The sequence below is a fragment of the Eucalyptus grandis genome, chromosome 8 (genome assembly GCF_016545825.1).
Source record: "Eucalyptus grandis isolate ANBG69807.140 chromosome 8, ASM1654582v1, whole genome shotgun sequence".
NCBI classification, from domain to species: Eukaryota; Viridiplantae; Streptophyta; class Magnoliopsida; order Myrtales; family Myrtaceae; genus Eucalyptus; species Eucalyptus grandis.
In genome coordinates this window covers 17,710,034-17,736,383 of record NC_052619.1, presented here as the reverse complement: position 1 = coordinate 17,736,383, position 26,350 = coordinate 17,710,034, and the positions used below count along the sequence as shown (strand labels likewise).

Sequence of the window (26,350 nt, the reverse complement as noted above, 5' to 3'; positions counted from 1 at the left end):
TCAAGAATGAAATGAGGAAATTGCCATAAATCATTTGGAAAAATAAAAAAACTTTGGACAATTTGTTTTCAATTCCTGTCTAGGAAATTTGATCTTACTAGGATGTCTATTTTTCTAGTTCTCTTTAGGAAATTCCCTCCTTGTAAGAGCTTTTTGTGAAAAAAATGATAAAAAAAGTTGATAGATCATTGTCATGGGTTGATTCTTTATTTGCACCTTATACTTATATATTTTCATTCATTTGAATTAGGTGATAACGGATCCTTCACGTTCACCCATCATTACACGATCAAGGGCTAAAATGGCTGACCAAAATGAAATGCGTGATCATATGTCCGTTGTGGAGACTCAACTCCAACAAGTACTCGCCTCTATACAGCTTGTGACGGATCAACTCCAATTCCTCCAAGCAAATCTAACAACTGCACCTACTCTTCCTGAAGTGGTTATCCCGAAGCAAGCGAACAAGATTCAAATGATTGATGACGACATGCCTGGGCTGGAAGATGACCCAGTCATTGTTGGAAAGGCCAAGCTTGACGCGTTCCCAAGACAGATCAGGATGAGCGTGTTGCGAAGCTGGAAGAGAAGTTGAAACAATTGCAGGAGTCACAGAGTTCACTCCCGTTCGACTTGTCCGTGTACGAGAAAGTCAAGATGCCAAAGAAATTCAAAATGCCGGATTTTGAGAAATACGATGGCACTTCCTGCCCAAAAGCTCATTTGCAGATGTACCACATACGCATGGCCAGTATGTCAAGAATGAGCCTCTCATGATCCAATCATTTCATGCAAGTTTGATTGGGCCCACTCTTAATTGGTATGTGATGAAGAATGTGAACCTCCTTGACACCTGGAACGAAGTGGCCGACACGTTCCTCAAACAGTACAAGTTCAACATGGACATCGCACCTTCTCGAGAAGACCTGGAGCAAATGGAAAAGAAAATGAGCAAATCATTTAAGGAATATGCTGTGAGATGGAGAAACCTGGCGGCTCAAATTACTCCTGAGCCTACCAACAAAGAGCTGATGAAGTTGTTCGTGAAAACCCTCCCGTCCGAGTTTCGTAACAGAATGGCCAGTACATACGCCGAAAGCTTCAATCAGCTTATTCCTATAGGAGAACAAATCGAGATGGGGATAAGAGAAGGGTGGTTTACGGAGCCATCTAACAAGAGGTTTTCTACCAAGAAGGAGAGGGACCCTGAAGCTGAGATTAATATGGCCTACTCTCAACTGAATCGTGATACATCCAATCGCGCTCCGGTAATTAAGATTTCTACTGAGCAACAAGGTGGAGGATATTAGTTCTCGGGTCAACGACGTAATGTTAGGAGGCAGCTTACACCTCTTCCTAGACCCCTATCCAAAGTTTTGCCTATTCTCCAAAAGAAGGGATTACTCTCTACCGAGCGAAGCGACCAAATCCCGAGCGTTATCCTGCATATAATCCCTCCGAGAAGTGTGACTATCACATGGGAGAGATTGGTCACTCTACTGATGATTGCTATGTTTTGAAGCATAAGGTCCAAGACCTCTTGGATACAAAGGCGTTCTCTTTCAGCAGTAATCAGAAAAATCCTCTGCCCAACCATGGTGAAGGCGCAAACGCTGTCACTGAGTGAAGAAGTTCTTATCTCTTAGGATTTTAAGTTTTGTTTAGGATTCTCTGCTTTTTGAAATTTCAATTATCGCTTTTGCTTTTAGGGTTTGGTTTGTTTGCATTTTTCATTCCAATAATGTAATTCATTTGATTCTATTCAATGAAATTACAATTTTATTTTCAATTTTGAGGATATGATGGAGTATACCAAACCAGTCCAATGACAATATCCAACCATGAAAAAGAAAAATATCATCCACGGAGAAATCCCGAGGGCTGGACTTTCTCATGCTTCCTCCCAATTTTTTTTATTGAAAACAAAAGCGTTTCACTAATAAAAAAAAAACAAAAAAAAAAAAAACTAATTCGGGGCAAGTAAAAGAGGACTATCATTCCCTGGTGGAAGAATTGACAAATTAGGGGCATGACAGGTTTTGGTAGTGACCCGACTGGGATAAAGTCTCAACCCAAGCCAAAATGGATGTGCAATTTACTTTGATGTTGCATAGTATCATACTGATGCACGTTCTCTTATGCAGGGGCAAAAGTGGATTTTCAGTCTTGAATGATAGGGACAATTCAAAGACATCAACTGCTGAGGCAATTCCCATTGTAGAGGAATCCTTGAATGAATACTTAAAACCATTTTGCAGTATAGAAAACTGTTTGAAGTTGACATGCTTAAAGCTGTTGAGTTCTTTTTAAAAAGGGTTTTGCATGATGACTCTTACATGTTTTATCCACCAATTCCATTAAAGAACATCAAGATGGACTAATTTAATGAATGATGTGGAATTGATTGAGCATACTAAATGAGGCGAGTCGGGATGATGAAAGGCAAACCCTATCCTATACACAGTCCCATATTCATACACTTGTGAGATGAGTGTAGGAAGGTTCATATCCATAAGGTAAAGAGTTCTCTCGCAAGAGGTACGGCAACCAAAATGATGAGAGGCAATTCATTTCTCTATCCCAAACACTACAAGTGATCCATTGCTTAACCCTTTTGAGCCCATACACTTATGGATATTATTTTCAAATCACCCCTGTCAAGAATCACCCCACATCGGGGCAACTAAGAGATCAAATAGCATCATGAGGTGAGGAAAATGAATTGAAATTTTCTTGCTCTCACTTGCATCAATCTTCAAGTCGTGCTATTACATTGAATTCATGTGTTAATTTAAGTGCCTTAGGATGACGAAGAGCATTTCTTTCTCTATCATATACACTTATATCATTTGCATAGCTCACTTGAGCCTACAATTTCATTTCTTTTAAACCCAGTTGATGATCATTCCCCACGCTGGGGCAAGACAAAAGGCAGATGAAGACTTCTGAAAAATTCAAGTGTCATTCAAAGTGTAATTGTTTGACGCATGCATTATGCGCAAGAATTGAATTCAAAATAGAACTAAAGGGCATGAAAAAGCAGTGTACCTGGTAAAAGCAAGGCCAATGCCCATGAAAAGAAGTGAAAAAAGTGAATGAAAACTAGGGGACATAAAAAAGCGGTGTGCTTGGTAAAAGCAAGGCCAATGCCCATAGATGAAAAAAAAAAAAGAGTCAAGATAGGTGACTGTCAATTACAAGAATCGAATCCCAATGGAGCAATAGTCAAAGAACTCAAATGCTGAGTTTTTACAATCAATGGGGCACTTCATCAAGACAATCCCCAATGGTGAAAAAGAAAACTGGTGGCAATGCCAAGATGATCATCGACTCTCACCTTTTGCACACATTTTGAGCCTAATGATCCTTTCATTTCTCAACCCATGAACCCAACCTACGTTACGTCCCTTAACAAAGTCTTTTCAGATTAGGGCATTTGAATTAACGTAGGAGTTCATATGTTTATAAGCATCGCTCGAAGAAGTGCGAGTAATATTATTTCTTTTTCATTTTTGCAGGGTTCTTGACTTATAAACCCGGAGATGATTACAAGACTGTTCATTCAATAGCTTTGACTCAAAGAGTCCTTTTGTTAAGCCGTTGACCAAGCCCACATTATGGTCCTTGTTAAAGACCTCTCAGATTGGTAAGATCGTACCGCTTGCGAGAATACTCAGACCCATGTCGATATGATAAAATTGAGTGATTCTCATAAAATAGCCATTCTAAATGAGAGTGAGTGAAAGTCCTTTCTAACCGAAAGTCTCTCATTTAGTATTTTTAAGAAATCCATGTCATGAGTGAAGATTGTCTTAAATGATAATTCTCTCAAGTGGAAATTTGGGTGATGCAAAGGTCATTATGCATAAACCCTGATTGAGTTGATGAAAACCTCACTGAATTTTGAAATGTGCATTCTAGAGTGGCTTAGATTGTTTATCTCTTTGATGAATGCATATCAGTTTTTGCTCTAAATCATGTCTGACAGGTAATTCAAGTTCCTTTCAGAATGTTTCATGATATTAGTGAGATAGCTAGTATAAACACCTAGAGGGGGTGAATAGGTGCACAAACAATTTATCTAAATACGATCGAGGTAGATAGAGAGAGAAAGAGAATTGAACACAGGATTTATAGTGGTTCGGCTTATTCTAAGCCTACGTCCACTCTTCCGCACTGACAGCCCACCGGCTGGATTTCACTATGATCAAGAGAGAAGTTATAGCACAACTTTGCCTTGATTCCACAGTGTAGATGTTCTACCACACCTCCTCAAGGTTTCTCACAAATATAGACTTTCTTTTGTATACAAGTATTCACTCAAAAGAATTGTCTAAACAAAAAGGAGCTTCAGACTTTGGAATTTATCTATTTCGCACACCTCGAACAACTAAGAACGTCTTCCTTATATACTCCTTTATGCCATCATACCCGTTGGCACTTACCAAAGGAATTCCTCCAATCTACCTGTTGGACGGAATCAATTAGGAAGATAGTTCGAGCTATTAAAGGAACGTGTTGATAGCCCATCAATCCGTTCGCCCATACAATCGGGATCTTGGTTTCCATAAGTAGAACCTTCCAATAATATTTAGACAATCATCGAATCTTCAATCATTGAATCAATCTTGATCAATCAAAGGATTTCATTACGTCTTCTCCAGCCACGAGATCTTCTCAGATGATAAGATTAAATCCTTAATGTAGAACATCCAGTTACGGGATAACCTTTCTTCAACGGATTAGAGACTGCCGATGAGGATAGACTTTGAGTCTTGAGTCGGCTGTCCGGAAGTCTTCGAGACTTTAAATAACGTAGTCGCAGACCTTCGAGACTAGGCGATGGAAACGTTTTGTCAACTTCAAAACACTTCACGAGGATTTCTCCAACAATCTCTCCCTTTTTGATGGTGACAAAACCTTCCTGCAGATTTGGATAACTTTGACTCCGCAAAACATTTCTCAAACACATATGCATATCTTATAGAGATAAATGGCTAAAAGAATAACACTAGAATCTGCAACCACAGAAAATAGGTTAGTCTAGTATGTGATAAAGCCATCCATAAGATATCAATACTAGTTTAATAGAAGCAGTCAAGTCCAAGTCTAGTTCAGTTTTTCATCCAGACACAAAACAAAGTCAGAGTTTAAAACAACAAACAATCCAACAAACAGTTAAAAGTTTAATGATAAAGTTTGATCAAATCTTGCATCTCTCCCCCTTTTTGTCATCATTAAAAAGAATGAGATGAAGTCAAGATTGCTTGGGAACGCGGACAAGCCTGGAAATCTTCCATAGGCGAACGATGCCTTCCGGCCTTTTGAAGTCTTCCTTCAGCTGTGCAACCTCCTCACTCTTGGCATTGGCCTGATTCTGAATAGAGAGGGCTTGCATCTTATCATTTAATGAACAGGAAGAAGCTTGACTTTCATTCTTCAAGCTTTGAACGTCGCATCCCAAGGCATAAATTTGACCTCGCATTTCCAAGAGAATATCCATGATTCTGCGAAAATCTACTCAATTATCAGTCTGAGTGCTTGCTTCGGCTCGATCTAATGGAGTAAATGCAGACGACGGTAGATCAGCATAATCTCGCAGGTTTGGCGATGAAGCTTCATGACCTTCTTCTGGAAATTGAGATGCATAAACACCCTCTGGGTCTGCAGGTGAGCGACTGACTCCTTCACTTGCATCAGGATGTGAAGACTTCCCCTGATCTCCTTTCTCTTGATCTCCCCCTGTTTCCATGCCTACAGGTGGAGAAGAGATTTCTTCAGGTTCTCCTTCTTCTCTTCTTTCTTCTTCAGGTCTTTCTTCCTCTACTTCTTGCTCTGCTTCTCTTTCTTCTTCTTCCTTCTCCTCTCGCTTCTTTAGTCATTTGTTCCGATTCTTTCTGTGGAGCAGGGGACGACTCAAATTCTTCAAAGCCATTGCGAGAGATGGTGATGTCTTCGTCATCATCTTCATCCTCAACGAGGAGAGCTCTTCTTCTCTTGGATGGAGCAACCATGGGCTCCTTCCCTTTTCTCTTAGATGCAGAAGAGATTTGATGAGATTTGGCAGGAGTCTTCTCCTTGAATTTCTCCAACTCCTTGCTCAGTTCTTTCAGACGCATTTTGGTCACCATTTTCAGTCCTACCACCATATGATCGCATGGTCGAACACAAAAGATTTGTGGAGGCTGAATATTCAAATGTCTGAATAACTTCGTAACAAGGCTTGGGTAAGGGAGTTGACCTCTGTCCTTCATTACTTGCTCTATACATGTGAAACATAACGGTATGAGGGAGAAAACTTCTTTCCACGAGAGGATGGCATACATCAACTTTGCCTCAGAGCTTGAAACATCAGTTTTGGAAGTCGATTTCGGCCGAAGGCAATTAATCACAATCTTGTGAAGCAAGATGTTGAATGCATTCATCCTTGAGTAGGTGATCTTCTCATCTGTTCTTCTGTCCTTCACCAGTTCAAGTGTGGCCCGAGCAATGGAAACTTTGATTGGTTGATATTTGCCTCTCTCAACTTCTAACACATCTGCCAGCATATTCATATCCACAACATAGTCTTGATCTTTAACGCTGAAGGAGAATCTATTCGCATCCAAAAAGCTAAGATTTGAATAGAAATATGCAGTCAATTCAGCATAAGCCTCAGTTGAGTCAGAACAGTACTTTTCAAGTTGAAGATAACTGAACTTTTCCCTCAAGTTTACTTTCACAGCATCCAGAAAATCAAAGTCCACACTCCTAGGGTTTATTACCCCACGCTTCAGCAATTTCGAGTACATATCCTTTTGTTCCTTTGATCGAACAAATCTCCCTTTTTCCTTGAATTTCAGCCGCAATACCCATTTTCGGTTGAAATAGACTGAACAGATTGTCATCGTCATTCCCATCTACGTGATTCGGCCCCGATCCACGAGGATCACTTGGGATATTCGCAAGGGTTTCCTCAGCCACCCCTTTGCGAGCGATTCCCAAACTTTCCATTTTCCGCAGAAAAATATATTCGTTCCCATATCCTTTGTCTTTAAGGAAGTCATCAACATAGTTTAAAGGAGTACGAGTTCCTTTTAAGGCACGATATAGCTTGTAAATAAAAGCGGGCTTTTGAACTCTTACGGGGTCTGCATCCTCGATGATTTCTTCCTGTTGCTGATGAACAACGCCTTGAGGACTAGATGGTGGAGAATGACGCCTGCTGAGAATGTTGTGGGCTCGCTTCTTCGTTCTGGATTCTCTTCCTCCTCGTAAGATCGAAGTGCGTAGGCCCCTCACTCATTTGCCGTGGACCCCTGCTTGCGATTCTCGAAGACTTTCTCGAAGATGACATCTTTCTCAGTTTTTGGATGATTTCCTTGCTTGATTTTCCCAGGAAAGATGACAACTTTTTGAAGATTAATCAAAGAAGACAAATGGAAATGGAGGATCGATGCTTCCTAGGGTTTTCAAGAGTGAAGTGAAAAGGAATCGATAGAGCACGATTGGTTAAAAAGAGAAATAAACGAACCGTCACAAAGGAAATAAAAATGCCTTTTCAAAATAACTGTCTTCTTGCGCAAAAATAGCTATTTCAAAAATAACTTCCTTTTTGAAAATGAAACGATGCAATATTTGCGTCGATTAAATATAGCAATAATTAAAACACAGTTTGACAATCGTACCTTTTCAAGATTAAATTAGAGAGAGAAAGACTTACAGTCTGACGGTCGAGCCAAGACTGTAGATAAAGTTTTGTAAGCTCCTCGAGTCGAAAGTCTTTAGACTTTGATATCCTCATACCTCAAAATGTTGAGTCTGGAACGGATAGACTCAAATTGATTTTTCTCCAAAGACTTTGTGAATATATCCGCCAGTTGATTCTTTGAGTCAACAAATTGAATTGAAATATCTCCATTTTGAACATGATCTCTAATAAAGTGATGTCGAATCTCTATATGCTTTGCTCTTGAGTGGAGAATTGGATTTTTGGTGAGGTTGATAGCGCTGGTGTTGTCGCAATTAATCTCCGTGCATGAGTCTTCAATTTCAAAGTCTCTTAGCTGTTGTTTTATCCATAAAATTTGTGAACAGCAACTTCCAAGAGCTACATACTCGCTTGTTGTTGAAAGAGACACGGTGCTTTGTTTCCTTGAAAACCAAGACAACATCTCGCTTCCAAGCAACCGGCAAGTTCCCTGAAGTGCTCTTTCTATCAACTCTCGCAACCGGCCAGATCGCGTCTCGAATATCCCGGAAGATTAAAGTCTCCTTCTTAGGATACCAAAGACCGATGCTTGATGATGAAGCAACATATTTAATGATGCGTTTTGCAGCACCGAGATGAGATTCTCTAGGATCGATTGAAACCTAGCACAGATGCAAACACTCAACAAAATGTCAGGTCTAGAAGCAGTAAGATAAATGAGAGATCCAATAATACTCATGTATAGCTTTTGATCGACTTTCTTCCCTTCTTCATCTTTGTCTATCTTCAAGGAACTTGACATTGGTATGTCGGTCTTTTTGCACTTTTCCAGTCCAAATCTTTTGACAAGATCATTAACATATTTTTCTTGATAAATAAAAGTTCCTTCCTTCAATTGTTTTACTTGAAGACCAAGAAAGAATGTTAACTCTCCCATCATACTCATTTCAAACTCATCCTACATAGATTAATCTGTCGTACCAAGCCCGAGGTGCTTGCTTTAAACCATACAAAGCCTTTTCATCCAAGACTAAGTCGGCTTCTTTGGGTCTTCAAACCCCGGTGGTTGTTCCACATAAACTTCCTCATGGATAAATCCATTTAGGAAGGCGCTTTTGACGTCCATTTGGAATAACCTGAAATTCTTATAACAAGCAAACACAAGTAATAGTCAAATAGCTTCTAACCTTGCCCTTTGGAGCGTAAGTCTCATCATAGTCTATTCCTTCTTCTTGCGTATATCTCTTGGCCACAAGTCTTGCTTTGTTTCGTCTGACTTTTCCTTTCTCGTTCATCTTGTTTCGAACACCCATTTAGCTCCAATAACAGCTTTACCTTTTGGTTTGGATGTCATTTCCAGACATCATTAATGCTGAACTGTCGAGCTCTTCTTGCATAGCTTCAATCCAGCTTTCATCGATAAAGCTTCTTCTATGCTCTTTGGTTCAATTTCGAAACGAGTGCCACAAAGACTAGACTCTTCTCGCCTTTTGGATCTGGTGCGAATTCCTTCATTAATTTCGCCAATTATAAGATCTTTGGGATGACTGGACTTATGCTTCCAGTTACTTGTTGACTTGTCTGGTTGATGATCTCTTTCTTTATTTGGATCTTCACAAACAACTTGATGCTGGTTTTCCAGAGTCTGAGATGCTTCTTGAGTTGTAGACTTTGGAGAGTCTGGAGCAGGTTCAGACTCTTCTTGATGAGTCTGACTTGATTCATCTTGTGTTGAGTCTTGAAATTTGACATTCATTGACTCCTCCACGACCGGCTCTTCTTGTTATAAACTCGTAGGCTTTGCTTGATGTAGAATATCCAAGAAAGATACCTTCATCCGATCTTTCTTCAAACTTACCAACTCGATCTTTTGCATTTTTTAATATAAAACATTTGCAACCGAATACATGAAAGTATGAAACAATAGGCTTCTTGTCTTTGAATAACTCATAAGGGGTTTTCAGTAGAATAGGTCTTAAGAAGACTCTATTGATGATATAGCATGCTGTTGAAACAGCTTTGACTTGCCCAAAATCGTGAGGAAATCTTACTTTCAATTAAAGAGTTCTAGCCATTTCTTGAAGAGATCTATTCTTTCTTTCCACAACTCCATTTTGCTGAGGAGTATATGGAGAGGAGAACACATGCTTAAAGCCGATTCATCACAGAATTTTGTAAAATCTTGATTTTCAAATTCACCTCCGTGATCTGTTCTTATACTAGAGATAACACAACCTTTTTCATTTTGAACCTTTTTAGCAAATTTTTCAAAATACGAAAAGGTTTCGGACTTACTTGCTAGGAAATATACCCAAGTAAAACGTGAATAATCGTCAACAATTACTAGGCAAAATTTCTTACCCCCAATACTCTGTGTTCTGGTTGGTCCGAAGAGATTCATGTGCAGCAACTGTAGTACATGATTAGTAGAGACATGATTTATTGGCTTAAATGAATTTCTTACCTTCTTTTTGTAATACATGGAGTGCATGTATCGTCTTTTGGTATGGCAATTTGGGTAGACCTCGAACAAGCTGCTTTGATGAGATTTTGGCTAATTGCTTCATGTTGACATGACCAAGCTTTTTGTGCCATAAGCTTGCTTCGTCTTGAATTGAGATAAGGCATTGCGATTCATTTGGTTTCACATCCGGAAGATAGATATTACCATGTCTTCGACCCATGAAAGCGAGTAGAGTCTTTTGCGATTCCGAACATGTTCCTTCTTGAAAGAAGATCTTGAAACAAAAGTATCACACAATTGACTAATGCTGAGAAGATTGTAATTGAGTCCTTCCACTAAGGAAACATTACTTATTGTGAGACTTCCAATTTTCACGGTTCCAAATCCCACAATACTTCCTTTGCTGTTTCCTCCAAATGAAACTTTTCCACCATTTACTTGAGCAAGCTTTATAAAACAATTTGAGTCTCCTGTCATGTGTCTTGAGCATCCGCTGTCAAGATACCACTTTACCTTGTTTCTTGACGGAGACCTGCGTTTAAAATAAAGTCTCAAGCTTTCTTTGGTACCCAAATTTTCTTGGGTCCTTTGGTGTTAGTAAGATAAACAGTATTAGCCCATACTTTCTTAATGGTTTCCATACCATAGGACACTCTTTTTCAAAGTGATCCGTTGCACTTTGAACATCCGAGAGCATTTCTACCTACAGGTTTTACAAAAACCTTTTGAAATGATTTTTGTAAGCCTCTTCGAGGGTCTTTTCTTAATTCTTTCTTTTACTTTAGGAAAATCAATCAAGGGAATTGATTCTACTGACATACCTAGACCAGACTTATTGAAGTAAGGTCTTTGAGCTGAAAGAATTTTTTCAAGTTTCTCAGACCCTATTGAAAATTTCTTTGAAATATTTGATAAGTCTGTTTTTAAAAAAGCATTTTCTTTTAAAAGATTATCTTCATTTTCTTTAAGAGTGGAAACAGATCAAGTCTAGACTTTTAACTCTTTCTACTAAAACATTTTCCTTTTGTTTTAGAGCTGAGTTTTCTTTTTCAGTTCGGAAATTCTTTTAAGAGAAGTCTTAAGACTAAAACACAGTTCATCAATGTATTTAGAAACTTTGATAGGAATTTTAAAATTACTTGCCTCAAATTCTTGTCTCGAGTCCGATTCGAGTCCGATCCAGTCCGAGTCCGATTGTGCCATCGACATAGATTGGCATATTCATTATCACTTTCTTCACACTCGCATCACTCTGTGTTTCAGCTTTGAGAGCTTTTTGGAATTTTTCAGCTTTTCTCTCTTCTTCTTCGTAAGAGAGGACAGTTGGGTCCGATGTGTCCCTTCTTCTTGCATTCAAAGCAGACTACATCTTTATTTGGTTCCTCATCATCAATGACTTGGTCTGTTGTCTTTGAAAGCTTTGTTTCTTTGAGTTGAACCTTCTTCCTTTTCTATTGAGTTTTCTGAATCTCCTTATCATGAGAGCAAGCTCCTCATCGTCCATATCATCTTCAGAATCTGTATCATTAGAATCATCATTTGATTTTAATGCAATGGATTTCTTACCTTTTGGATCTTCATCTTCATTGATCCTTTCCACTTCATAAGACTGAAGAGTTCCAATCAGCTCATCGACAGATAGAGGCATAATTCTCTGTGTCTCTCTTATCGAAGTCTTTATGTGATTCCAATCCTTGGAGAGTCCACGCAAGAGCTTGTTTACCTTCATAGGATCAGAAATTTTTGTCCTTGATTCTCAAGACCATTGACAATATCTGTAAAACGGCTAAACATGTCGTTATAGATTCTCTGGTTTCATTTTGAAGGCTTCATATTGACCGAGAAGAATGTTAATTCTGGTTTCCTTCACTCGACTGTTCCTTCATAGGTGATATGTAATCTTGTCCCAGACTTCTTTTGCTGTAACACAAGAAGATATTCTATTATATTCATTGGTGACAAAGCACAATATAAAGAGTAAATTGCTGTTGCATCGAGTGCCTGTCTCTTGTTTATCTCTTCCGAGTCATTCCGCTGGTCTCAACAGTTTCTTTCCCTCTTTCGCAGACCGATGCATTTGTAGGAGTAATTCCTTTTCTACAACGTCCCATTCCAGAGGATCCTTTGATCGTAGGAAAGCTTTCATCTTGTTTTTCCGGATGTTGTAATCCTTTCCATCAAAGTAGGGTGGTCTGTATTGCTTTGCCCTTCCATCGCCCCGGTGCTAGCATACTAGCCATGGATCTTTAACTCAAGTAAAACACTTCAAACAAAGTGAGTACACAGGCTTTGATACCAATTGAGATAGCTAGTATAAACACATAGAGGGGGGTGAATAGGTGCACAAACAATTTATCTAAATACGATCGAGGTAGATAGAGAGAGAAAGAGAATTGAACACAGGATTTATAGTGGTTCGGCTTATTCCAAGCCTACGTCCACTCTTCCGCACCGATGACCCACCGGCTGGATTTCACTATGATCAAGAGAGAAGTTACAGCACAGCTTTGCCTTGATTCCACAGTGTAGATGTTCTACCACACCTCCTCAAGGTTTCTCACAAATATAGACTCTCTTTTGTATACAAGTATTCGCTCCAAAGAATTGTCTAAACAAAAAGGAGCTTGGACTTTGGAATTTATCTATTTCGCACACCTCGAACAACTAAGAACATCTTCCTTATATACTCCTTTATGCCATCATACCCGTTGGCACTTACCAAAGGAATTCCTCCAATCTACCCGTTGGACGGAATCAATTAGGAAGATAGTTCGAGCTATTAAAGGAACGTGTTGATAGCCCATCAATCCTGTTCGCCCATACAATCAGGATCTTGGTTTCCATAAGTAGAACCTTCCAATAATATTTAGACAATCATCGAATCTTCAATCATTGAATCAATCTTGATCAATCAAAGGATTCTCATTACGTCTTCTCCAGCCACGAGATCTTCTCCGGATGATAAGATTAAATCCTTAATGAACATCTAGTTCGGGATAACCTTTCTTCAACGGATTAGAGGCATCGATGAGGATAGACTTTGAGTCTTGAGTCGGCTGTCCGGAAGTCTTCAGACTTTAAATAACAGAGTCTGAGACCTTCGGACTAGAGGCGATGGAAACGTTTTGTCAACTTCAAAACACTTCACGAGGATTTCTCCAACAATTAGAAGATGAGAAACCTCCACCACGAGGTGAAAGACCTCTGCAGGATATCTAAATTCCAAAAGACATATCCCCAATAATTAGAGATATCACCAGGTAAGTATATCTCTACCATACTCTAAAATACTTGTCATTGTGCAGGTATTCTCTCTCAAGTGCATCGACGCTTGACTCGGTCAAGCTGTCCTTTATATTGACCTAGCGTGCTTTCATAGCCCAGAGTCCTTTTCATTGACTCGGCGTGCTTTTGTAGCCCGGTGTTCCTTTTCATGACTTGGTGTGCTTTCGTAGCCTAGAGTCCCTCTTTATCGACTCGGCGTGCTTTTGTAGCCCGATGTCCTTTTATGTTGACCTAGCGTGCTTTCGTAGCCTAGAGTCCCTTTTTATCGACTTGGCGTGCTTTTGTAGCCCGATGTCCCTTTATATTGACCTGGCGTGCTTTTGTAGCCCAGAGTCTCTTTTATTGACCCGGCGTGCTGTCGTAGCCCGGTGTCCTTTATATCGACCTGGCGTGCTTTCGTAGCCCAGAGTCTCTTTCATTGACCCGGCGTGCTTTCGTAGCCCGGTGTCCTTTACATCGACCTGGCATGCTTTTGTAGCCTAGAGTCCCTTTTAGTCGACACTCGACTGAGTTGTCCCCCAAAGATTTTCCTCTAGATTCAATCTGATTAAGGCGATCGAAGAACGGTTCGGGTCCTAGTTAGTTGATCTCTATTACAAGGCTGGGCGACTGAAGAATGGTTCGAGTCCTAGCCAAGCAAAACCCCGTTTAGGCGACCGTAGAATGGTACGGGTCCTAGACAAAACCTATTTCCCTATTCAGGCGACCGTAGAATGGTACGGGTCCTGGAAGGTAAATCCCCGTTTAGGCGATCGTAGAATGGTACGGGTCCTGGAAGGTAAATCCCCGTTTAGGCGATCGTAGAATGGTACGGGTCCTAGACAATATCTATTTCCCTATTCAGGCGACCGTAGAATGGTACGGGTCCTGGAAGGTAAACCCCCGTTTAGGCGACCGTAGAAATGTACGGGTCCTAGACACAACCAAACACTGCCCTACAAGGCGACTGTAGAAAGGTATGGGTCCTAGGAAAGTAGTTTCCTTACAAAACCTTGCTACCCTACTAGGCGACCGTAGAAAGGTACGGGTCCTAGGAAAGTAGTCTCTTCGTTACTATTTTAGGCGACCGTAGAAAGGTACGGATCCTGAACATGTAACACCAACTATCTTGAATCACTCTACCCTCCTTGAAGGTAAGATATTCCAGGTAGGTTCCTTTACCATTTGCAAACAAATTGCATTCCAAAATTTTGACATCTCAGTCTGGATCTGGATGTCTCAATTATATTCATTGAATGTTTCACTCTAGATGTGAATATTCTTCGACTTTTCTCGTTATACCTTAGTCTGGATCTAGGTATTTTGAGCTTCTAAAATCATGACATCTCTGTTTGGACCTGGATGTCTTGATTATTTTCGTCTAAACATTTCACTCTGGATGTGAATGTTTTTTTTGACTTTTCTCGTTATACCTTAGTCTGGATCTAGGTATTTCGAGCTTCTAAAATCATGACATCTCTGCGGACTGGATGTCTTGATTATTTTCGATCTAAACATTTCACTGGATGTGAATGTTTTTCGACCTTTCTCGTTATACTTAGTCTAGATCTAGGTATCTCGAGTACAAAAATCTTGACATCCCAGTCTGGATCTGGATGTCTTGATTATTTTCATTCAAACATTTCACTCTGGATATGAATGTTTGTCAATCCTTCTCATTATACCTTAGTCTGGATCTAGGTATTTTGAGTGTTTTCAAAAATTCTTGACATCTCAGTCTTGATCTGGATGTCTTAATTTTTTCTGTTGAACACTTCACTTTGGATGTGAATGTTCATACCTATTACGCTTTTCAAGGAACCTGAGTGAGAGTTGGGTACTTGTGGAGTAAATAGGGATTTATCATGTACCTTAAAATGCTTTACCGCACTGATTAGTAAGTAATTGTAGGTACACTCTTTCCTTTCACATCATGCATTTTGCATTAACATTTACATGCGTCATATAAATTGCATTTCAAAATGGGATTCATTTTCTCAAAAAAAAAAAAATCATTCAGTGCATGTGCATAGTCAAAATTTAGGTCTCAATTTGTCTTTGAAGGCAACCTCTTCGAGCTCACCTTCAAAGAGGGGCGGCTGTTGACACCTAAATTTTAACGGCCCGTTTAGTCATTAAAAATTAGGGTTTAATTTTATCAAAAAATATTAATTACATAGCATATAGATTTAGGTGCATTTTATTTTAATTGGCATTTTATTTATTGTGGTGGCGGATGGGTCGAATTGGTGGTTTTGAATTTTAAATTAACAGGTCGGACTAAGCCCATGAAGAATACAAATTGGCCCAAGCCCGTTTTCTAAATTTGAGATTTGAAATGAGGATTTTTTGGAATTTGAGAAAATCGGATTGTGATCTTATCTTTAAAAATCAGTAGAAAATATTTAGGAGATAAGGAGAATAAAAGATTTTGTAATCAAGAGGTTATAGAAATGTTCGAAATATCCCACGAAGATCACAATTTTTCTTGCGTATAAAAGGGCCATGTACAGTTAAAAAGGGGGGCTTTTCTAGGTTTCTCTTCGTCGAAAGGAAAGAGGAAAAAAGGAGAAAAAAGAACACAAAAAGTAAAAAGTGAAAGAGGAGAGGGAAGCCGTCCGTGGAGGTCGAAAGGAAAGAAGAGAAAAGGTCAAAAAGCAAAAAGCTTTTGCAGAGACGAAGGGACGTGCGCAGGATAAGGAAAAAAGTAGAACAAAAGAGTGACGTGAGAGAGAGACAGGAGGAAGAAAGAAAAATTTAAAAAAGAGAAGAGAACTTGTTAACTAGTTTGCATAATAGGATAGGATCTTTATAAATTCTGAATTTCAATAAAAAAAATCCAAAAATTCTAGGTGCATGTTAACTAGTTTGCATAATAGGATTATTTAGTCGAACTTGTTAATTAGTGAAGTTAGGTCATGTGGTGCATAATAATTAGTTTGCGTAATAGGCCCATTTAATTAAAATTTGCATATTAATAAGATTAAGTCATTTGGTTTAAAAATGCATTTTCATAAAATAATTCTAATTTTTAAGAAAACCCAAAAAAAAAAAAAAAATGATTGCTTGCTTTGTGTGATGTAATTTATTTATTTGATTGCTTTAATAATGGATGAACACCCGTGTGGTCACCACATTTGCATGATAGTAATTTAGGTTAAAATAAATCAGCTGCTTGCAAAAAAGACGTTTTGAAAAATTAAAAAGAAATGATATCGGAAGGGATTAGAGAAATCTAGTGTAACCAAGTCTCCGTACCCTCGTCTACGGTTCGTAGGAGTAAACTAAATCTCCATTTATTTTACTTAGGTGTCTAATCGACCTACCATAAACCGATTAGTGGCGACTCCTAGATATTAATCATTTGCATGTTAAATAATTGAACATTAAGTCGCGATTTGGTATGGGCTTGGGAGAGCCTGAGCTAAGTTTAAAAAAGCTCAGTAGTCCATTAACCTAGTTTTAGGTGGTGAACCCGAAAAATTTTGGTCGCGACAATCAGTATGGGGTCAAGTTCGCTGAACTTTCACAGTATGCTCCAAGATTGGTCGAGAACCTAGAAGAAAAAGCTTGAAGTTTCATAAATGGTCTTCGTTCTGAGCTGAAACAACCTCTGTTAGCTTTGGATTTGACAAGTTACCGAGAAGTCTATCGTCGAGCTCAAATGATAGAGAGAGGTGTGAATGAGCAGGCTGCCTCATCTGGATCAAGGTTCAGCTGTCATAGAGAAGGAATTCGCCAGGGAAAGAGACCTATGCTTGGAGGTAGATTCCAAGTTCCGCCCAACAGGAAGGGTGGGATTGGAAAACCAGGGTCGAGCTAGAACGTCGTTTGTCATTTGTGTGGAAGACGGCATGGTGCGAATCAATGCCCTAGAAGGACGGGCGCATGTTTTGAGTGTGGTCAGTAGGGCCACCTAGCTAGAGATTGTCCTAGGTAACCAAGAGGACAATCAAAGTTGCCACTGCCGCTGCAGATGGGACATATCAGAGGATATGCCCCTCAGAACATGCCACAAGGAGGACAGCTGAGACCTCCAGTACAAGGCACGGTATACGCCATTACACAGGGTTAGGCAGAAGCTGCGCTTGACGTGATCACAGGTATGGTTTTGTTGAACGACCATCATAGTTACGCTTTGTTTGATCCAGGAGCAACCCATTCCTTCATTGCCGTGTAATATGTTAAGTTGTTAGGATTGAGTCTTATATTGTTGGAATCAACAATTTGCATATCTACACAATTGAAGGATAAAGTAATAGCTGCTTTGGGTTGTTCTTGTTGCAAGTTAGTGATTGGTGAACGAGTTGGGAAAATAGATTTATTAGTCACAGCCATGTACGACTTTGATTTAATTATTGGCATAGATTGGCTCACCAAGCAATGAGCTAAAATGGATTGTTATCGCAAAGCGATTTAGTTTGATCCGTTAGAGGGTGAGAGCTTCGAGTTTGTCGGGAATCGAGGAGGACCCTCGATTACCTTGATCTCATCGCTAGAGGCAACTCATTTGTTAGACGAACGTTGCCAAGATTACCTGGCAACTCTCGTGGATACGACAGTTGAGGAGCTAAAGATGAAAGACATTGCTGTGGTGCAAGAATTTCAAAATGTCTTTCCAAAGGAATTGCCAGGATTACCGCTAGAGAGAGAAATTGAATTTGTGATTGGGCTAGCACCCGGGACAGAGCCAATCTCTAAGGCTCCTTACCATATGGCGTTATCTGAGCTGAAAGAACTGAATGTACAGATGCAAGAACTTTTGGATAAGAGATTTATTCGTCTCAGTGCATCACCTTGGGGAGCACCAGTTCCGTTTGTAAAGAAGAAAGATGATTCGTTGTGTATGTGCATCGACTATCGGCAAATCAATCAGGTAACGATTAAGAATAAATATCCACTCCCGAGAATCGATGATTTATTCGATCAGTTGCAAGGAGCGTCCATATTCTCAAAGATTGATTTGAGGACAGGATATCATTAGTTGATAATTAAGAAGGAGGACATTCCTAAGTCAGCATTTCGTACTCGGTATGGTCATTACGAGTTTACAGTAATGCCATTCGGGTTGACGAATGCTCCAGCTGCTTTCATGGATTTGATGAACAGAGTATTCAAGGAATATCTAGATCAGTTTGTAATCGTGTTCATCGATGATATCCTGGTGTATTCGAGAAGTGACGAAGAGCATGAGAGTCACTTGAGATTAGTACTGCAAATGCTGAGAGTTCATCAGTTGTATGCTAAGTTTAACAAGTGCGAGTTTTGGTTAACTCGTGTTGCTTTCTTAGGACATGTTATCTCAAGTGAAGGAATTTCTGTGGACCCAAGCAAGATCGAAGCCATGATCAATTGGCCAATACCGACTACAGTGACAAATCAGAATTAAACTGGATGTCTAGATCAGAATTAAACTACTCCAACCGATAGATCCATATGTACACAAAATTCTACAAGAAGACACTGAGAAAAGGAAAGCTGACTTTCAGATTTCTGATGATAGAACATTGAGATTCCGAGGATGTTTGGTTGTACCTGACAATGTGAAACTTAGAGAGGATATTTGATCCAAAGTGCATCGTAGTAGTTACAACATTCATCCTGGAAGTATTAAAATGTATCAGAATCTGCGTCAACATTATTGGTGGTCAGGTATGAAGGCGGATATCGCCAAGCATATCGCTAAGTGTTTGACGTGTCAGCAGGTTAAAGCTCAACATTGCAAGTCGAGAGGACATCTGCAACCTCTCGCGATCTCAAAATGGAAATGGGAGCTTATCATGATGGATTTCGTGACCGGACTACTAAGGAGTCAAAGAGGAAATGATTCAATTTGGGTGGTAGTTGACAGATTGACGAAGTCAGCTCACTTCACTACAGTTCGAAAAGACCTAAGTTTGGATAGACAAGTAGACCTATATGTGCGTCAGGTAATTTGAATGCATGGAGTGCTGGTTACGATAATGTCAGATAGAGATCCAAGATTTACTGCTGCTTTTTGGAAGAGCTTGTAGAGTGCTTTAGGTACCAACCTGTAGTACAATATGGCATATCATCCTCAGACGGATGACTAGTCTGAGAGGACAATTCAAACTCTCAAGGACATGCTGAGAGCTTGTGTACTAGATTTCAAAGGAAGTTCAGAAGATTAGCTTCACCTGGTGGAATTTGCCTACAATAATAGTTATCAACAGAGCATCCAGATGGCTCCGTTTGAAGCGTTGTATGGCAGAGTGTGTAGAACACTAATGTGTTGGGATTAAGTTAGGGAAAGGAAGATCATAAGCCTAGAGTTGGTTTAGCAATCAGTGGATGACGTTGCCGTAATCAGAGGCAGATTAAAGACCGCACAGAGCAGATAGAAAAGTTACGCAGATAAGTGTCGGAGATTATTAGAATTCCAAGTTGGTGATCACATTTTTCTAAAGGTATTACCAATGAGGGGAACTTCGTGCTTTGGAAAGAAAGGCAAACCGAGTCTGAGGTACGTAGGTCCATTTGAGATTCTTGAGTGAATCAGAACCTTAGCGTATTGTCTTGTGTTGCCACTGAGATTGGCGCAAGTGCACGACGTCTTTCACGTGTCGATGTTAAGGAAGTATAAGCTTGACCCGACCCACGTGCTTACTTTTGAAGAATTAGACGTGGATAACCGAGTGTCATACGTTGAAAGCTCGATTCAGATCGTGTACAGAAAAGAACAAGTTCTGCATACAAGGACCATCCCGATGGTAAGTTGTTTGGCAACACCACGGTATTAAAGGAGCGACATGGGAGACTGAAGGATCGATAAGACAGTTGTACCCCCACATTTTTTCTTAAGTTTTGTAAAGGTTTAAATTTCGAGGACGAAATATTTATAAGAGGAGAAGAGTTGTGACATCCCAGATTATTGATCCTGTTTTCTACTAAATAAATTGGGCATTTCATTGACGCACCTATAGGATTGTTCTCAGAGCTGCTCATTCTCGAGATAACTAAATTATATGGGGAAGCCATTAAGGAATTTTAAGGCAATATACTTGAGAATTCGACCAAGAATTGGCTTCTCAACCCTGTTCATCTTTAGAGGCTAATACGGCACAATTAAAAATTGATTTGAGATCAAAGATAGATTGGTTCGACTGAGATGTGTGGCTAATCATGGGTAACACCACTAAATTAGAAAATTTTCGTCTGTCGACACTAGACTGATTTTCTTATTATTTTGGTACCCTATGTCCGTATTTAAATCATCGAGATTTTCACGACAATCGAGAGTCGCCAATGTGTCCAGTGGGTTCATTGTGGCTCAAAGAAAATCGACCACGGGTCATTTACACTAAAAATTTCTAAAAGTTACCAGGTAGCCTCAGTTGCACTAAAAACGTGCCGAATCGAAATTAATTGCGAATTTGAGTCCGATTTCAAGAATTGAAAGTTCTGTCATGTCACAATAAATTTTAGGAGCATCAACTCAGTCTTAGAAGATTTTTTTGAAACCCAAGATTTTTTGGGAAAAAGTCATCCTAGGGTTGTTTTTGTCCAGAAAAAGGCCGGGATGGTTTTTCAATCATGAAATTGAGAAGCAAGTGGGATCCATTGATGAGGAAAAATGCCAAGATGATCGATGGTGAGTTGATTGAATTTTAGGCCAAATTGGATTGATTGAAGCAAGATTTAGTTTCCAATTGAAGCCAAAGGCCATGAAATTCGTATGCCCCCCAATTCCCTATGGTTTTGGACCATTTCAAGGTTGCAAGGGGGAGCATTGGTGGCTCATTGAGGGCCAAGGAAGCCATGCTTGACCATGAATGAGCCATGAAGACAAGGGATTGGAAAATTTGGCCATGGTGACCCCCTCTTGCCCCTCTCTCCATCCAAGCTGCCGTCCACCCCCATTGCTACCTTATTTGTGCTTTGAAAACTTCCAGCCACAAGCAGAGAAGCCATCGAAGCTGCTTTGCCATCGCCACTCCCGCTGAAGTCGCCGTTGGCCGCCGGAATGCCATTCGCGTAAGCGCCGCCCCGCACGCATGTCTTGCTGCGCCACCGCCCAGCCGACGTTCTTGCTGCTCCTAGTCTTTTGTCCATGCATCCTAGCCATTAGTTGGGCCAAGCCAGAGCTCGTTCAGCCGCCGGTTACCTCGCCAAGCCATCCACTGGACCTCCACCAACTCTGCCTCACCAAACAGCTTGGTTTTCTCTGTTTTGTAGCTCAAAACAGAGAGGAAATTTGTGGGTTTTTAGACACCTTCAAGACTCGTTTTGAGGTGGTTTCGGGGCTCGGTTGCTAGGCCCACATTGAGGAAAGTCGAGCCTCGCGATGTTCTCGTCGTTTTGCACTGAACCGCTCGTCAAACAAGTGAGTGTAACTCACTAATCCTTGCTTAGTAGGTTAATGATGCTTAGGGGTTGATTAGAGTTAATTAAGTATGATTAGGTTGATAGATTAGATTAGAATAATTAATTTAGTACTTTACCGATACATGTTAGGTGGTTAGTTAGTACAATTAGCAAGTAAATAGACTCTAGTATTTATTGAACGAGTCTCGAAAATTTTTCGGGTCCGTTTTGCATCCAATTAGGCATTATAGGCGAAGTTGGATTTATTGGCATTTATTTAATATTTTTCGTAATTATTTAATTAATTATATATTTTCCGGAAATTAGATTGGGATAACCGGTGACCAGAATTTTATGCTGATTATCGTGGTGCAATTTTTTTTTTATTTGAGCTCTAATTTGTGATGAATTGATTTAATTGCGATTTTAGGATTTATTTCCTAAATTAATAAATTTTGGTAATTAATTGAAAAATTATCGGCGTTGGTCTACAGCACCAAAAATCTATTTTGGGACTACTGAAAATTGTGGGAGATTCAAAAGTGAAAACCTTGTATTTTGGTGAAGGTCGGCCGTGTACTTACACACGTGTATTTTATCGGGTATGACAAAAATCGAAGAATTGATTTGAGTGGTTAGGTATGGTATACTATATCAGCCTACGGGCGATATGGCAGCTTAGATTGCAAGTGGTATACCGGTATACTATATCAACTTACGAGCTTTGATATGTCAGCTTAGTTTGCGAGCAATATACCTATCAACTTAGAAAGAGCACTAATAGTATACTATATCATCCTACGGGCTCTGATATGTCAGTTTAGATTGCGAACAGTATACTTTATCAGCTTAGAGGGAGAATTTTTTAGTGTACTATATCAACCCAAGGGTTCGATATGTTAGTTTAGATTGAGAGTAGTACATTATTTATCAGCTTAGCGTGAGCTATACTATTTATTTATCAGCTTAGAGCGAGCAGTCCCATTATGGGTGGACTTATAGATAGTATTGAATGTACCGATCGGAGGGAGGTTATGGTGACATGTAATTGACTAGGTCGATTGATCAATGATTTGATCTGGTGCTATGAATCGATTGGTTGTTGTGATTTGAAACATCTGTAGATGACGTTGATTTGCAGGGTGGAACTGAGGCCAAGGTAAGTTCTCTGACCCATGTTGTGATTAGGCAGCCCTTATGGCATATTGGCTTTCTAATCGAGTTTTAAAGGGTAGAACTTGTTGAGACGTAGTCTTACCCCGTTGTGGGACAACATTTTAGGCCCCTATATGGCAGTACCTCCACCTCATTGTCCTCTCATGCATTATGGTATACCCGAAGAGATCACCAAGATAGAATATCACTTTCCGATACACCCCCACCTTGAAGGCTTGGAATATGTACTGGTGAAATCCACGATCAGGGTTGACGTGGGTGGACCTAATAACGTATCCCATGTGTATCGGGCGTGGTATCATGAATATCACGATGAGCGAAGGGAAGGTCCTATGCCGGAAGGTGAGGTACCTCTGTTCGTTTTAGAGGAAGCATTTGGGAAGGGGACGACAGATCCTAAGGATGGATCGGTGGTGAATGCAAAGGATCCCAAGCTCGGCGATCCTGAATCTCTGGTATACTCTGACGTGAGTTCCAGCTGGAGTGTCGAAGAAGGAGTAATTGAGGAAGAGGAGGAGGAACCTGAGGAGGAGCCTGAAGAGGAAGAACCTAAAGAAGACTCTGAAGAGGAACCAAAGGATGATCCTGAGGAGGATTTGGAGTATGACCCGGATGAGGATTGAGACCCCCACACTGTTTTGCAAACCCTAAGTTGTGAACCTATGTGTGATAAATCTGACTTCTGTTAATAGTATTGTATTATATACTATGAGGTTTGCTTTGTATAAAAGTGTGGTTGTGGTTTTTTAGTTAATGAAAAATATGGCCCTACTTTTCTATCAAATTGTTCTATTGTCTAGGGATTTTCTATATGATTTCGTATGCATATTAAAATGAATGGGTCGGCGATGCGTCCTGGGACGTCGCTATTATATCAACCAGGTAAGGGATGGGTGCATGCCCGACGATTGGGGCGTGACACAGACCAGATAGAATCAACTTGTTTGAGACAGTAAGCAATTGCTCGTCATGGATCAATTTTTTAGAGTTTTGCGTTCGATTAATTAAGCCGTGTCTTAAACAATGGAGGGATGACACATTTTTTTTTTTTTTTGCGTGGAAATTCAAAAGAAAAAAAAAGATATAAAAAGTTGATAGTAATATGGTCAATCAACGTATTAAATTGATTGGAATCGAATTGGCTGTGAACTTAATGTGTTTGGTTACATAGGAATGTGCTGAAGGCAACAATAGAAGTGCCTCATGTTGGGGAAGTGAACTTCCAGTGCACCCACCTGGATCATCTCGACGAGAATTGGCGGATGAAGCAGGTCGACGCCATCATCCAGTCGAGTGAGTCCCCCTACATCTTGGCCGGCGGTCTCAACTCTCTCGACGAGATTGATTACTCACAAGAGCGGTGGACTGACATCTTCAAGGTATGCACATGCCCTTTTTTTATCATTAGCATGCGAAAATCGATTACCAGATAGCTTAAGCTACGACATTTGTGTAATCACGGACACGTTTTGTTAACATACTATGAGGAGATAAGAAAACCAACTACAAAGGTTGAATTCATGAGGTTTCTGAAGAGCAAGCAGTACACAGATGCTAAGGACTTTGCTGGAGAATGCGAGTTCATGGTCATCATTGCCAAAGGACAAAGTAAGAACTCACTCGTTCGCTTTCCCATCTTTCAATTTTTCTTTTTCACTTTGTCAAATGGCTAATCTAAGGCGACTTTCGAGCACAATGCTCCTTTAGGTCGATGATTGCATGATCGGCTTGAATGGACGGAAATTCATAACATTTGAAGCATGATGCTTGTGTTGAATATATACATTACATGCCTGTTATTGCCATTACTGTGTCAATATCAATCTTTGATGTGAAATCCATGGAACAAAAATTGAAGTCCAAAGTCATTATTCGAGAGACTATTGTCCGAATATGTAATCCGAAACTGTTTATTCTATTTCAAGCGTGCAAGGAAAAGGCGACGATAGTGCAAGCATCAGATGGTCGTAAAGATCACAGGCACTGCTCCACCTTCAAAGGGTATCTGGACAACGAATACATTAAGAAAATTCGAATGACGTTACATGTATATCTTCCTTTTTTGTCTGCTCTTTTCTTGGCTACTGCTGTTGCTATTGTTGCTGTTGAGTGATCTCGCCCCAATTCTTTGAGCGCGTGCCCATTCCTCCTTGGTCAATTAATGGCGATGTTCCAGGATGCGTTGCCGACCCATTCAATTTAATGCACATGTGGAAGCGACAATATAATCCCTTGACAACAATTCAATGGGATAGAAAAGTAGGACCAATTTTTCAAACCAAAACAAACCTTTTATAACAACCAAGTTTATTTACAAGACCAGACTATTTACAAAAGGTCGGTTCATTCCAAAAGGAACGGTCCTATGACCTACTAGTCAGACTCGTTCACCGATTCTGGTCTATCTACCTTTCCAAACTCCGGGACTTCCGGTCCTCCACCAACATCATCTAAGAATCTGAAAATGGTTATACAATAATTACTGAGACAATGTCTCAGCAAGTTCAACCCCCTAAGACTCGATTAGGAAGCAAATACGCCCCAAGGGCTGCCTATGCACAATCATGAGCCAGAGGACTTACCTTGACCTCAGTTCCTCCCTGCAATTCAACACAATTCATAAGCTCATCAAGTCACATCAACGAATAAAATCGTTCACTCAGATCGACTCATCTATCAATCGACCTAGTCGATTACATGTCAATTAGACCATTCATCGGTCATTCTAGTCAATACTATCTATTCTCCAAGATGACATATCAAGTCACCGAGCCAGTATAATATAATGTCTTTCTCCAATATGACATACTAAGTCATCGAGCCGACATAATATAACGTCCAATATAATATCATATCTTTTCTCGAGATGACATACTTAGTCATCGAATCGACATTATATACTATTCATTTTCCAAGATGACATATTAAGTCATCGAGCCAGTATAATATAAAGCTTTTTTTCGAGACGACATACTGAGTCACTAAGCCGACATACCATATAACGTCTTTCTTTGAGATGACATATCGAGTCATCGAGCCGACGTAGTATAATGTCTTTCTCCGAGATGACATTCTAAGTCATCGAGCTAACATGATATACGCCTTTCTTTGAGATGATATACCAAGTCATCGAGCCGGCGTTCGTTCTCCAACAATTTCTAACTTTTTATCATACCCGATAAAATAGCCATGTGTGGGTACACGATTGGCTTTAACCAAAATATAATAATTTCCTTTCAATAAATCCCACCATTTTCTGTGGTCCACCAAAATATTTTTGGCATTGTAAATCGATGCTTGGTTATTTTCCAATCAATTACCAAAATTTTTTAATTTAGGAATGAAATCCTAAAATCACAATTAAATCAATTCAGCACAAATTAGAGCCCAAATAAATAAACAGACCACACCACAACAATCAGCATAAAATT

The 26,350-nt window shown here is 39.9% G+C and overlaps 1 pseudogene; it reads left to right on the top strand.

Annotated features, from left to right (window-relative positions):
• Positions 1–25,032, top strand: part of LOC120287029 — a 33,768-nt pseudogene extending 8,736 nt beyond the window's left edge.
• The last annotated feature ends 1,318 nt before the right edge of the window (positions 25,033–26,350 follow it).